The sequence below is a fragment of the Vitis riparia genome, chromosome 2 (assembly GCF_004353265.1).
Source record: "Vitis riparia cultivar Riparia Gloire de Montpellier isolate 1030 chromosome 2, EGFV_Vit.rip_1.0, whole genome shotgun sequence".
NCBI lineage: Eukaryota > Viridiplantae > Streptophyta > Magnoliopsida > Vitales > Vitaceae > Vitis > Vitis riparia.
The window spans coordinates 3905094-3919951 of record NC_048432.1 but is presented as its reverse complement, the minus strand read 5'-3'; positions in this window follow the sequence as shown (position 1 = coordinate 3919951).

Below are 14858 nucleotides of genomic sequence, written 5' to 3'. Positions count from 1 at the left end.
GTCCCAATTCCCAAAAAGGATGGCAAAGTTAGAGTTTGTGTAGACTTCAGAGATCTTAATAAAGCCAGCCCTAAAGACAACTTTCCTCTCCCACATATTGATTTGTTAGTTCATAGCATTATAAGCCATTCGATGTTGTCTTTCATGGATGGGTTTTCAGGGTATAATCAGATTTTGATGGCTCCAGAGGATATGGAGAAGACAACCTTTATTATTGAGTCGAGTACCTACTGTTACAAGGTTATGCCATTTGGGTTAAAGAACGCAGGAGCCACTTATCAAAGGGCCGCTACTATTTTGTTTCATGACATGATGCTTAGGGACGTTGAAGTTTATGTGGATGATATGATTGTGAAATCCCAAGGAAGAGCAGATCACCTAGGGGCCCTAGAGAGATTCTTTGAGAGGATCCAAAAGTTTAGATTGAGATTAAATCCCAAGAAGTGCACCTTTGGAGTGACTTCTGGGAAATTATTAAGACATATGGTCAGTGAGCGGGGCATAGAGGTCGACCCAAATAAAATCAAAGCCATACTTGACATGCCTGTGCCAAGGACTGAGAAAGAGATTAGAGGTTTTCTGGGCAGATTTCAGTACATCAGCCGTTTCATAGCCAGATTGACAGACATATGTGAGCCCATCTTTCGTCTTTTAAGAAAGAACCAACCAACAGTTTGGAATGATGATTGTCAGCTTGCATTTGAGAAGATTAAAGAGTATTTGCTTTCTCCTCATGTTTTAATGCCTTCTACGCCAGGACGTCCACTTCTTCTATATTTGTCAGTTTCAGACATGGCCTTGGGATGTATATCAGCTTAGATTGATGACTCAGGGAAGGAAGGGGTTATTTACTATCTGAGTAAGAGGATGCTAGAGTATGAGATGAAGTATGTTATGATTGAGCGCCTATGCTTAGCACTAGTTTGGGCTACCAAGAGATTTAGGCATTACATGACAGAGTACTCAGTGCATTTGATATCCCGCCTAGATCCATTGAGATACTTATTTGATAGACCTGCATTGACTGGTAGACTAATGAGATGACTCGTACTTGTGACAGAGTTCGATATCCAATACGTTTCTTAGAAGTCTATTAAGGGAAGTATTGTCGCCGATCACCTAGCCTCACTACCGACATCTGAGGATAGACCAGTTGATGATGATTTTCCAGATGAGGAGTTTGTTGCTATGACTAGCTTATCAGGATGGTGCATGTACTTCGATGGTGCAGCCAATCAGTCAGGGTATGGGATAGGTGTTCTGTTGATATCCCCTTAGAATGATCACATTCCAAGGTCTGTTCGTTTGACATTCTCTAATCAACATCCTATCATGAATAATATAGTTGAGTATGAGGCTTGTATCCTTGGTTTAGAGACTGCATTGGAGCTTGGCATTAGACAGATGGAGGTATTGGTGACTCCAATCTGGTAACTCAGATAGATTCAGGGAGACTAGAAGACTAGGGATGTAAAGCTTAGGTCGTATCACGCTTATTTGGAGTTACTGGTTGCGAGATTTGATGACTTGAGGCCCAAAGCGCATAACTGATTTGCTGACGCCTTAGATACCTTAGTTTCTTCCGTGGACATTCTTATTGATGTAGTTGTACATCCATTGCTGATTGAGTTGAGATTTGCACCCGCCTACTGTTGTTTGATTGGAGAAACAGAGGTCTAGGATGATCTACCTTGGTATCATGACAGTTATCAGTTTCTTAGATCTGGCACATACCCTGAGGTAGCCACTGCCAAGGATCAGAGAGCACTGAGGCATTTGGCCACTAGATTTGTGATTTGTGGAGATACCTTATATAGGTGATCAGCTGATGGTATGCTTTTGTTATGTTAAGATCGAGCCTCTGCAGATCGAGTGATGAGAGAGGTTCATGCATGAGTTTATGGTCTGCATATGGGAGGACACATGCTGGCCCATAAGATTATGAGGACGGGTTATTTCTGGTTGACTATAGAGACAAATTGTTGTCAGTTTGTTCAGAAATGCCCAGAGTGTCAAATTCATGGTGATCTCATACATGCACCGCCATCAGAGTTACATGCTTTGACCTCGCCATGACCATTTTCAGTATGGAGTATTGATATTATTGGGAAGGTTTCACCAAAATCTTCTAGTGGTCATGAGTTCATCCTAGTTGCCATAGATTATTTCACCAAGTGGGTGGAAGCCGCATCATATGCGAGGTTGACATCTGCTAAGGTTGCCGGTTTCATCAGGTCACACATCATTTGCCGTTATGGGGTTCCCTATGAGTTGATTTCAAATAGAGGGGTGCACTCTCGAGCTGAGGTAGATACTTTGTTACAGAAGTATGGCATCCGACATCATAGATCTTCAGCATATAGGCCATAGACCAACGGGGCAGTAGAGGCTGCGAATAAGAATATTAAGAGGATTTTAAGGAAGATGGTTGAAACTTCTCGAGATTCGTCAAAGAAACTTCCTTTTGCATTATGGGCGTACTGTACCTCTTTTCGCACTTCTACAGGAGCTACACCTTACTCTTTAGTGTATGGTATGGAGGTTGTTTTGCCAATTAAGACAGAGATGGGTTCTTTGAGAGTAGCCCTTGAGCAGCAGATTTCTGAGACAGAGTGGGCTCAGGCTCGATTTGACCAACTTAACCTTTTAGATGAGAAGAGATTGAGAGCAACCGATCATATTCAGGCCTATAAGAAGAAGATGGCTCATGCCTTCAGGAAACGGGTTAAGCCTAGACCATTATAGAAAAGAGATTTGGTTTTGAGGATTCTCAGAGGTTTGATTGGAGACCCTAGAGAAAAGTTCAGACCTAGTTGGAATGAACCTTATATTATTCGAGAATTGACTCTAGAAGGGGCTGCATGGTTGACTGACTTAGATGGAAACCAGTTTCAGAGCCTACCAATGTGGATCAGCTAAAGAAGTATTATGTTTGAGATTATGGTCGCAGGATGGGTGGCCATCATTTCGGTCAACCTTACACCTTATCACCTTTATTAATGTATTAAACCGTTGCTAGCCCATTGAGCCTCACATGGTATGTTATAGCCTTATTTCTTTCTTATAGCCTTGATTACCATTTCTACACCCAGGTTGGGGCCCTTTGATGTATATGCATGCTTTGCTAGGAAAGTCTCATGAGCTTTAAACTTATAGGCCTATCTTCTCATTCTCGTTACCATTCCCTTATCACCCCTTTTGTTCTATTTTACTATCATCACATTTTCATTATCTTTCTTGCGTTTATCATTATTTGCTTCATCTTATCTCTTTTCTTTATTGGGTTGATGATTCTTCACATCTTGGTGCAAAAGAGGGCAGTCATATCACTCCATCCATCCCATCATTTGGCATTGATTCAGAGATTTTAGTTTGAGAGGTTGTCTCATGGGTTGGGGTTCATGTATTCATCAGTGGTTTGAGAGAGTTTGTTCACTCCTTGTATCTTTCCCATTGGAGTTCGATTTATTGATGATCAGAACATGCGCATTCAAAAAAAAAAACAAAAAAAAAGAAGAGAAAAAACGCAATGATATGTTTGTATATGGCATCTTGCTCTATTGGGCACTTATGTCAACTTTTGAGGTATGTTTATTGGGTATATTTGTCATTGTGGGTTCCTATGAGATTTTCATGAGTTTTCACTCCTTGAGCCACTCTTGTCATGCATTTGGAGTGTCGAGGGTTCGTGTGAGAGTTCTACGGTATCCTATGCTTATCGGGTCATGGTAGATATGTGTTAGGTATGAGAGATGAGTGACCTTTTACTAGGGTCTCCAGATCACTGTCTTATCCACCATTCCATCATTGGTGATATGACTTTCCTTTATTGTACTAATATGAGTTGATCATCATCCATTCCACTTTCTCATTGTCTTCTTTTGTATCTCATCAGCTCTTTCCAGATCATTGTTCCACCTTTTATCTATTCCCTACATATTGATACACATTTTTTGAAGGTTGTTAATCAAGCATAACATTTGTAAGGGGAAACCCAATGCCTCCATATAAAGATCCAATAAGAAAATTTTGATATGCTCCATGGATTAGATGGCTACAGATCGAAGTTTCCCAAGAAGTCCAAACTAATTATGTGAAATAGTTGTTATCTATATGTGCATGTGTGTATATATAATTTCAATAACTCACATTTCTTCCAAAATTACATTATAATCTTCTCCTAAAAAATTAATGTCTTAAGCATAAGTTAGAGCAATGGAAGCAATAGTTCTCACTTTCCATGTGAAAACTCAAATGATATATAAGCATGACTATGTCCTAAGGTTTTAAGCATCCTACCTGTGTTGTTGGTGATATGTACATGTTAAACATGGCCATGTTGACATACAAGGAGTATTAGGCCATGTGGTGTCACATTCTAACTTTACGCATAAAATCTATACAAGATGTGTTTAAGTAGAAGCTATTAAAGGAGAAATTCAGTGTTGTAAATTGTGAAACCATTGATTTCAAAATATGAATGACTGTTGGAACAAAGAAACTAACAAAAGTGACTTGAGACTGTAGAAAGTCTGGAGCACTGAATAGAGTGACAAGTTTCCCTTATTCTACTTCATGATCTATGGAATACCTTTCATCCATTCTACCAAGATCTTCTCATTTCTCCCTTGCATCAGGGCTTTCATGCGATCTAATAATCAACTACACTAGCCACAAAAGATAGCATTCCCAATATCAACATTTCAACCCTTCAAACTAGTTGTTTCTCACACTTAAGTAGAGAAAAACTTTTCTAGTTTTATATGTATGAAGTTAAGATACAAGGGACTGAGTTAAATAATAGAACCTTTAAATTTGACTTCTTTAAGAAGGTCTCAGTGCAATCGAGACCCCACAGCAGGACACCATATTATTTAGTTGATCATTCCTCTTTTCTATCTTATTCTTTTATAGCACAGTTGCTTAATCTGTTAAACATTGACATTAATCGTTTAGTCTTTGATAGTGAGTAAAGTGTTAAAAGTTCCTGTTGTTTTTCATTCTCTTTATTGATTTTGGTAACAAGTTTCTATCCCAATCTATGCCAAATTACTTTGCCCTATTTTTATTGGATTCCTTTAGTAGAATTGCTCTTAATTTGTTTGTTTTTTTCCCCAATAAGAAAGAATTTATTATAAAAGGCACCTAAGAAATGGAGTGCCACCCATATACACAGGAGGTATACAATGAATGCCCATTAGGACTCAATAAGCTAGCACTAGAATCTTAGTGAGGGTTTAAACCATTTATGAAACTCAATAAAAATAGAAGACATAAATCGAAATACTTAGACCACTAGAAGAAAGAATGAATTAAAGACTCCTCTAGAGTCTGAATCGAAAGTTCCAAAACTTTGTAAATCCCCTTATTTCTCTCTCCATGTTGAGAAGAAGCAAAGGGGAGCTACTGTCCAAACTTTTATGATTTTTCCTAAGTCTACCATGCGACCCTAATAAGAGCTTTTTGGATGACCTAGGAATAATCTAAGAAAGTCAAAACTAAGAGAGTTCAAAATGCTAGAGATTATGGCTAGGCTACATTGGATCATAATGTAATTGGCTAGCTCTTCCTTTTTTTCACACAAGCAGCAAAAATTTGCTAAATGATACCTCTTTTCATCAGCTGGTCCTCGATCAAAATCTTACCCTTAGCCGCTTCCTAAGCAAAAAATTCCACTATCATGGGAGTTGGAAATTCCTAAATCACCTTGGCTGGAAATTCTCACATAAATGAATCAAGGGACTTCAGTAAAATATATATATATATATATATTTAACTATTCAGATTCTTAACTAAAAAATCAGGACAACATCTCAATATCTTTTAATCACTAAATTTACAGTTTCTCTAAGCATCTCATATGTACCTCAAGAGGGACTTGTGTTGTGTAATACACATCATTGATAGATTATACTTGCACACATATCACTAAATGTCAGAGACAGTTGATGCATCCAAATTTACACTGATTAAATAGCAACATGACCAAGTCTTTTCTTGCATGAAATATCATTTATTTATTTATTTTGGTTTCAACAAGTGCTAATCATTGGAAACATATGCCAAGAGATTAATCTTGATTGGTAGAAATGTAGTACCTTTTTATAGCTTGATGCAACCTTCATATTTGCAGGTTCACTTTCAAACGGATGTATGATCACATGGGTGATGTGGAAAGGAAGATTTTGGTTTGTTATAGGCAAGCTTAAGTTTATTATAAATTGCAACTAACAAAAGGGGCACAACCCTCATACGTCACATTGAACATGCCTACATGACCTTCTCTCTAGCATTGTTTGCCTCGTTGGTAAGCAAGTTCACAGCAAGCCTCAATTTGTATAGATGCATCTTGTCTTGTACAACGCACACAAAAATCATAGCCTGGTATGGAATAACTTCCACAAAACCAAACAATAATGTTTTAGTTGTGCTTACCTCCGCGGTTGAATGTGCTAGTGTGGCCCTATTCCAATATTGCATGTACTTGATAGCAAATATCCCATAGTCATATCTACACCACCAATTGCATTTCACCAATCATATACATGCATCAAGCGAAAAATACTACATTACCATCACATAGTTCATGATACGAAAATTATCACGACGAAAGTAATCTACCCATTTCGTTGTTGTACAATATGGGATTGCACATGCACTAATTTAGACACCTCCAATTGTCTATGCATGCCATGAGCATGGAAGGCTTTATCAAACACCTCAGACAATCTTCTCATTACGACACTTATGTCGTTACCCCTTCATAAAGGCAAAGAAGATAATATTTTGACTCACGTTGTTGGAATATTGATAACATGGGCGTACCAATGGTTGTTGTCACACACTGGAAAGAAAAGTTGCATGATGATTGAGGTTATTTCCATTAATAAGTTAGTAAGGAAAAATCAGATTTTTAAAAAATGAAACGGATAATTGGCTATGATTCCATTTTAACAAGTTTTTAGTATCAACTCACAAGTTGAGAATCGTGTCCCATAATTTCAGCATCAAGAAACATTTTATACCTATCTCTTATTTCATGTTTTTTAGCCTTGTTTGTAAGGCAGCCCAGCACCACCTATACAAGTGTTTTTACAGCTCACCACATAGTGTCCAATTAAAAATAATTGAGAAACGCATTAAAGAAGTCTGATTCAGGCCTCATCGAGAATGATGGGTCAAAGTAGTGTGCTCGCGGTGGTTGTGTTTGTTTTGCATTCAGCATGCGACACACAACTATATTTTGAATATGTACACATGTTAATAAGCATAAAACAAAATTATACAATTCTTATTTAACCTTCATGGAGCAAGTAGAAACATTTAACACGTACCACACTATTAACCCAACGACCTCCATTTAGCGAAAAAAGCTCATCCTGTGTGATGTATGCTCCATGCATATCACACAATATCTCACTGCAATATACAAAATGCGTTAAGTCAATAGCCGAAAGCTGAAAAAATTATGCTTGCATTAACAATATATGGTGTCCAATTAAAAATAATTGAGAAACACATTAAAGAAGTATGATAAAGGCCTCACCAAGACTGATGGGTCAAAGTAGTGTGCTCGCGGTGGTTGTGTTTGTTTTGCATTCAGCATGCGGCACACCACTCCTATAATCTGAATATGTACACATGTTAATAAGCATAAAACAAAATTATATGATTCTTATTTAACCTCCATGGAGCAAGTAGAAACATTTAACACATACCACACTATTAACCCAACGACCTCCAGTCAGCGAAGAAAGCTCATCCCATGTGATGTTTTCTCCATGCATATCGCACAATATCTCACTACAATGTACAAAATGCGTTAAATCAATAGCCGAAAGCTGAAAAAATCATGCTCACATTAACAATATATGGTGAACTAATGTGAAATACCTCGGCTCACTATCTTCCGCCAATGCATAATCAACAACCAACCTTTCTTGATGGCTGATTTTAGGAAATTGTCCAAGACATTGAGACACGAATAGGGATTTGCAAATGGATGCAGGCTTGACAAGCCTTTTCGCTGTCTGTTTATATCTTCGCCTAGAGGTAGGGATAACCAGGTTGCTACCACCATCTTCTTCAAAACCAATTTTCACCATTTTAGGTGAATCAATTCAGCACCCTTATTGGAAGGTGGACATGACTGTTGGTCAATCAATGAGGAAGCATCTACTGTTGCAGTAGTGCCATTTTCCAGCGAAGAATGTGTTTTTGCTGAACCGGTACATTTTCCAATAAATTGATCATTACAAGGATGAACGTCGGTGTTTGTCTCCTTTTTGTTTGGTTCGACATTTACTGGTGCTTGTGGTGAGAGGATTGCACAACCAGTTTGTCCTCCACTGGATCGTGAACATAGTATGGCAATGTCTTATGCCAAAGATGAAGCGAGGCTTAGAAGCTGTTCTGATTTTCGAATCACTAGTGCTTCAATGGTCTAGTGATAGGCACATGGAGTATCAATTAGCAAGGTCAACTATAATAATCATGGTGCTCAAGTTTGTGTGCATTTCTAAAGTTTTATAGCCATGGAGTACCTTGGTGGGGTCATCAGAATGTGAGCATGTGACCTTATATAGAAGTACATCCATATGTGCAACTGGTTGTTTTGGTTGTAGAACCTGCCCATACATCAAACAAACATAGATGATTATATTTGAAACAAAAATTAATGATATAATCAATCTACATTTACAGAGTTGCTGAATTTGAGCATACCTGGACATGACCATACTTTCCATAAGCCTGAATTTCTGCTGCTAAACACCACTTAATCTGGTCATTTGTCCATGTAGCACATAGTGAGGTTCCCACTTCAACTTGAACAGACAACATGTAGAACTTGGTGATATAGAAAATGTTGTGCAATGGGAAGCAAATATAAGTGAGCTAGAGGAGTCTTTTGAAGATCAACAACTTCACAAATTAATATGAAAAACGCATATGACATTCATGTGAAGAGGGTGATAACACACTACCTGAAAAAACAACATACAACCTCTAATGTATGTCAGATGACTATTACAACAGTCCCTTATTCCATCCTCTACATATTGTAGCACAAACTTCACCCAATTTTTGTGGACAGCCACATCACTATCCCAAATCATGTCCAACAAGTCATGCATCCCTTAAAGTTTTGAGTTAGGGACAAGGATAGTGGCACAGGCAAATATGAGGAAGGATTTCTTGAATTCGTCGCCAAGCAGCAGATTACGCATATTATCTTCCAATATCTAAATGTCGTATGTGTTGTTGGGTGTGTCGCGCCTATTATAAATGATAATGACCACGCCATTGTCCGAGATGCCTATCACCTCTCTAACATCTTGGGGAGTAACTGTGGCAACAACATTTGTCTGCTTACATAATCAATGATAACCAATGTCGTAATTGGCTATTATTTATGTTATTAGTTCATACCACAACTCTTTGCAACCCAGCTGCAGCAAACCCCCGAATCCCATATCCACTATGACATTTTTTTTCTCTATTGGGAGTGTCTCAATGACTGTCAAGAATTTCTTTCCTGGGCATCGGGATTTTGGTAACTTCACCTACAACATGAAATAAGAAAAAAAATATTACAAATATGTCGTAATATTTAAGTTATGCCTAAAGGTTAAGAGTTATAAAAATTAGTGAAAGAACTGCATAATCTTTTCGTTTCCTTTGTTTGTTGTCCATGCTTTTTGCAAATGGAGAGCTTCTTTTGATTGATTGTTTTCAACAAGGGCGGAGAATGGCAATTTGGTGGACAAATCTGCACTAGGGATTTTGATTAGGGCAGTCACTGTATCAACTGTAATAGAATGGGCAATGAACTAACAAAATTTAAATTTGAATTCCTAATTAAAAGCATAAGAACATTAACTGACCACATTTATAGTGCTGTCATTCTAATAGTTTATCAGAATTCTTCCAAAATTTAAAAAAAAACCAGTTGAGAGGTTTCCATTTCCATGCAATGATGACATCCAACCTAAATGAATAATACTATAATAGAAGTAGAAAAAAGGTGAATTGGTAAATGTATGGTTGGAGGTTGAATCCCAACACTATCATCCTACAATATACCAAATTGTGCACTAGTTCTTCGTGTTGCCTCTACAAGGCAAGACAGCTGATCAAGCCATTATTGATGTAAATCTGGAGAAGTTGGGTAAGGTTCTAGATGTGTACGAGGCCAGACTGGGCACCACAAAGTACCTAGCAGGAGATTTCTACAACTTGGTTGATCATCACCATCTTTCTTACACTTACTACTTCATGAAGACGCCATGGGCTTCCCTCATAAACAGTCGTCCCAAAGTGAAGGCATGGTGGGAGGACATATCCTCAAGGCCAACTTTCAAGAAAGTGGCTAAAGGCATGACTTTTGGTGAGAAGTGATCGGTTTCTAAGCAGTGTGGCTCTATGTTATGGGGTAATATTAATTGTAGTGCTTGTTGCCTCTTAATTACGTGTATTTTAGTGTGAGAACACATAATAATTATTGATTATATGTTATGATTTCCCATAAATTAATCAGAAATGTAGAAGTATCTGAGGTCTTCCATGAGTTACATAGAGCCTAATCACTCCATAAAGTCAAGTTAGTCACCTATTATTAATGATGGCACCAATATATCCATAAAAATGTTTGGATTTGGGATCTTGACATGTTTACCCACATGAACACATAAAAATTTGTAGTAGTTTTATTCCTCATTGCCCCTTTTCCACCCATTATATGAAAAATGCTTCTTAAAATTGAATTTAACCTCATTTTGGTAGAAGAATAAATATTCATTTATATTCGACCTCATCTTCACATTTTTAAATAATGGGGGAAAAGGCAAGAGATTTATTAGATGAATTGGATTGGTGATTTTCCACTGATGATTTCGAAAAAAAATTCTACCAGAATTGATTTAGTATTCTGTGATCAAAAACTCAATAAGTCCTCAGTAAGCTTAAACTATCTTCAATTCAAAGAATACGTAAGATACTCATTGATAAATAAAAGTTATCCAACACTCTTGCAAGGAAATAATGATCAGAAAATATCTAAGAGTTGAATAGATACACCAGCCAAAGACAAATGAAAGAGTAGATAGATATTTATAGGTGAGAAGTATCAAGATTCCAAGTGAATTTCCTCTTTGTATGTACAAAGGCCATCACACAAATACCAGAAATTATATAGGAGTTATAATGACAAACTAGTGTGTGAAACAAAGGTTTTAGATTTATCCTTCTAAATGATTTTTGCATTAATTCATAACTCACAAGCTTAGTTAAGAAACTTACACGGATTATATATGGGTGTGTAATCATGTAAATGATTACAATCATTTGTTACTAGAGCTACTTGCTAATTGGCGAATTTGATAACAAAATTGCAGTTCATGAATAGAATTTTTCATGAAAAGCAGTTCACAATTCTTTAGCAAAAACATCATAATGAGAAAAGATAAAAATGATTTTTAATTGAATGAAACTTACTTCAAGTTTATAAGATTTTGTATTTCCTTTCCTATCACTGACCACCAAATTTCCATAAATCATGAATTTTTCTTTCCTAATTTTGGACTTAATGTTTTATCCATAAGGTTTACATTACTAGAAAATATCAGTTATTAAGAACTATTCCTTTAATTGAATATCTTAGTCCCATGTATCCTCCATTTATATGATACCTCATATCTTGCACCACCACAAGCACATTGTCTGTAAGTCTCTTCACTTTACGTCTAATCGTTAAAACAAAAATGACACTCAACATGGTTACCAACTCCTTAGGTAGACCTTTGTGAGTATTGGATACCCATATTATGTGAATACCTACAAATAAGATGTCAAGGAATAGAAGTTATCTTCTACATGAGGTGGGCCTCCTCCACTCGATTTTAGATACCAACTCCTTTATGACTACTAACACTTTAAATGGCTAGCTAGAATATTACTGAATTAGCCTATTCACCTCCAAATGATTCTACCTTTTAACATTTAATATTTATAATAATATTAAGAGGGTTTGATACAAATTCATAAAAAGGTATCTTCCACTCTAGGAGTATGATGCAATGCAAATACAGCAGCCATGTTACTTCAAAGCGGAATCCAAGATGTCCTAGACTTGAGATCTTGAAGTTATGGAGTAGATCAATAGCTAGAAACTTATTAAGTGTTGTGTCTAAAATGACCTTTGTTATGAAACTTGGTTCAAAATAAAACTTGGATGAAGGTGCAAAGTAGCCTTTGAGTATGGAGTACATAATCAATTAACTTCGACTAAAGATAAAAGGTCAAGAGAGCATAGGGACCAAGATGAGATTTTCACATAAAGGATGTTATATATTTAGATATTGACATTGATAGCTTATTGGAACCTTTCAATTTGTTCAAACTTTCATATGTAAGTTATTCCTGAAGAATTTCCTTTTCCATATATTAAAGGCTCTTGTAGAACTGTTTTAGTTCTTTTGTTTCATCACAATGATAAGAAACACCAACAGAAGCCACTACTCCACCATACTTTCCACATCATTTGGCCATAAAATTGGAAAAATGAAAAAATGGGAGAGCATAGAGTCTTGAATGCAGCTGTCAATGCAGACAGACTTCAACATCTTTGTCATATCTATATGTAGAAAACTCATATGGACAAGTTGCATTCTTGCAAGTGCATTCACGCCCACATCAAATGTGCCATAACTTATTCGTGATTGGAGCAAGCCACCAATGTTTTCATAAACAAACATTAATTATCAAAAACAAATTTTGTCATCATATGGGTTTTCTGCAAGAAAATGAGCAAATCCATGATAGAAACATATTATAAGGTGTGTCCAAAATAGCCTTAATGAAATTTAGCTCAACATCAACCTTGGATAAAGTAGCCATCAACTACTGTGGACTACATAGTAGTCATTAACTTCAATTGAAGATAAAAGGTTAAAGACAGCATACGGAGCACATTATCAAGATGATTAGTTTGGCCACATATTCGATGCTTTATATTTGGTCAAAATTTAGTTCTTGATACTTTAAATAAAGCACAACTTATCAAGCATATAAATATAATTGAATAGCTAGGTCATCTTAGTTTCTACTCTGCAATGATGTGGTTATCACTTTGGCACTGCATCACTCCTACATGTGTTTAGTGTATCCATCCCATCTATATATATTTATGATTTATTCAAGGATTTGGCTTGATGAATAGTGTTGGAAGTATGTCTAGACAAGATATACAGAGCATATATTGGACTCATTTCAAATTGATCGAGAGATAGGGAGATTAAGCAAATCCAAAAGGCACATGTCATCATTTCCACATCCTGAGTCAAGGAAATCCTAAGCCTTGGGCTTTACAAGCCTCCTATCAGTTGGCACTTTCGTCTCAAAAATGGCTTGTCCCCCTTAAGCTTCATACAAAGAACTCAAAGGCTTTGCTTTGAAGGGATTGATTTTTTTTTGTTTTGAAAGAGCTCTTGAGCCCATCATGTGGTTCTCCAAGAATATGTAAACTCTCCTCTTAGAACTTTGATCCTCCAACTCTCTCCAACCCCTCTCTTCTCTTAGGCTACTCAAACATTGCCTCATACTTTGACAATTCACGATTCTCGTGGCTTACTTTCTTTCTTACTAAAAACCCACCATCAAAACTCTTTAGTCTTTATTTTTCTACCAATAACTTCACCTTGAACCATATTATAAATGATGCATTACAAGTACAGATGGATAAACTAAGAATCTCAGTTAATGCTTTCCAAAAGCCTTCATTAGTGCTACCCACAAGTTCTCAATATTGCATGAAAATATTGTTAAATAAGCATAAGCAAACTAAAAAAATTAGCTTCTATGGAGTATTGAAATACAATGAAGAAGAAAAAAAAGGAAAATAAATAACAAATATGATGATAAAAAAGATATGGTACACCATATATCAATTCAATTGCATGTGTGTTTGTCTTAATAACAAACATGTACCTATTTCAATGAGTGTTTAAAGCATGATTCATGAAAATTTTAGGCATAGAAGCAATCTCAAACCAAAAGAATTCATTAGCCACAAAAATTTTAAAGTATACCAATAATGTCCTTGCCAATGTATTTTCTTCTATAGGAATATGCAGTACAAACTTCATAGATTCACAATTGTGGTCATTTTTTATACATGCTATTGAGAAATATTTTAGTGTTTTTGAGTGAAAGTTTATTCAGTTGCACATAGATCCAGCCATTGGCAACACTTCATGCAAGTGGAAATGGGTGTAGCACACAAAATTTGCGAGTTACTAACAAATTCCTATCATTCAAACAAAAGATAATAATTTCTATTAAGACAAACATGAAGAAAGTAGAAACTGTAGAAGACCATCAATCTGTGCATGAACAAAATCAAAGAAATCTTGTTTTTTAAAGTAGTGGAATATGATGTATTATCATTTGACCAAAGTCTCATTCTCAAGGTGCCTAAGATGGCCTTCTGCATTCTTGAAGTGCTTCTGAGACATGGAATCAGGTGAATCGATAATATTTAGGGCATGGCTTGTATATTGAATTGTAAGATGACCACCTTAAAATTAGTATGCATGCCATTAATTATTTCCATCTTAATATGATGGCACATGGTAGTGGAACCACTGGACAATGGGGATAGAGGCTTTAGTTAATGCTTATCATAGGGACAACTAACTATGTTTACATTTGTTATTGCCTTCTAATTTATGCATTGGCATACTTGAAGAAAAGGTTCAAATATCTTACTATTGAAATAATGATTCTCTAATTGCAGGTTCAGATTATTGGCTAAGTGGTTTTGATAACCATGAGGTTCTCTTCCCTCCATCCATAGGAACATA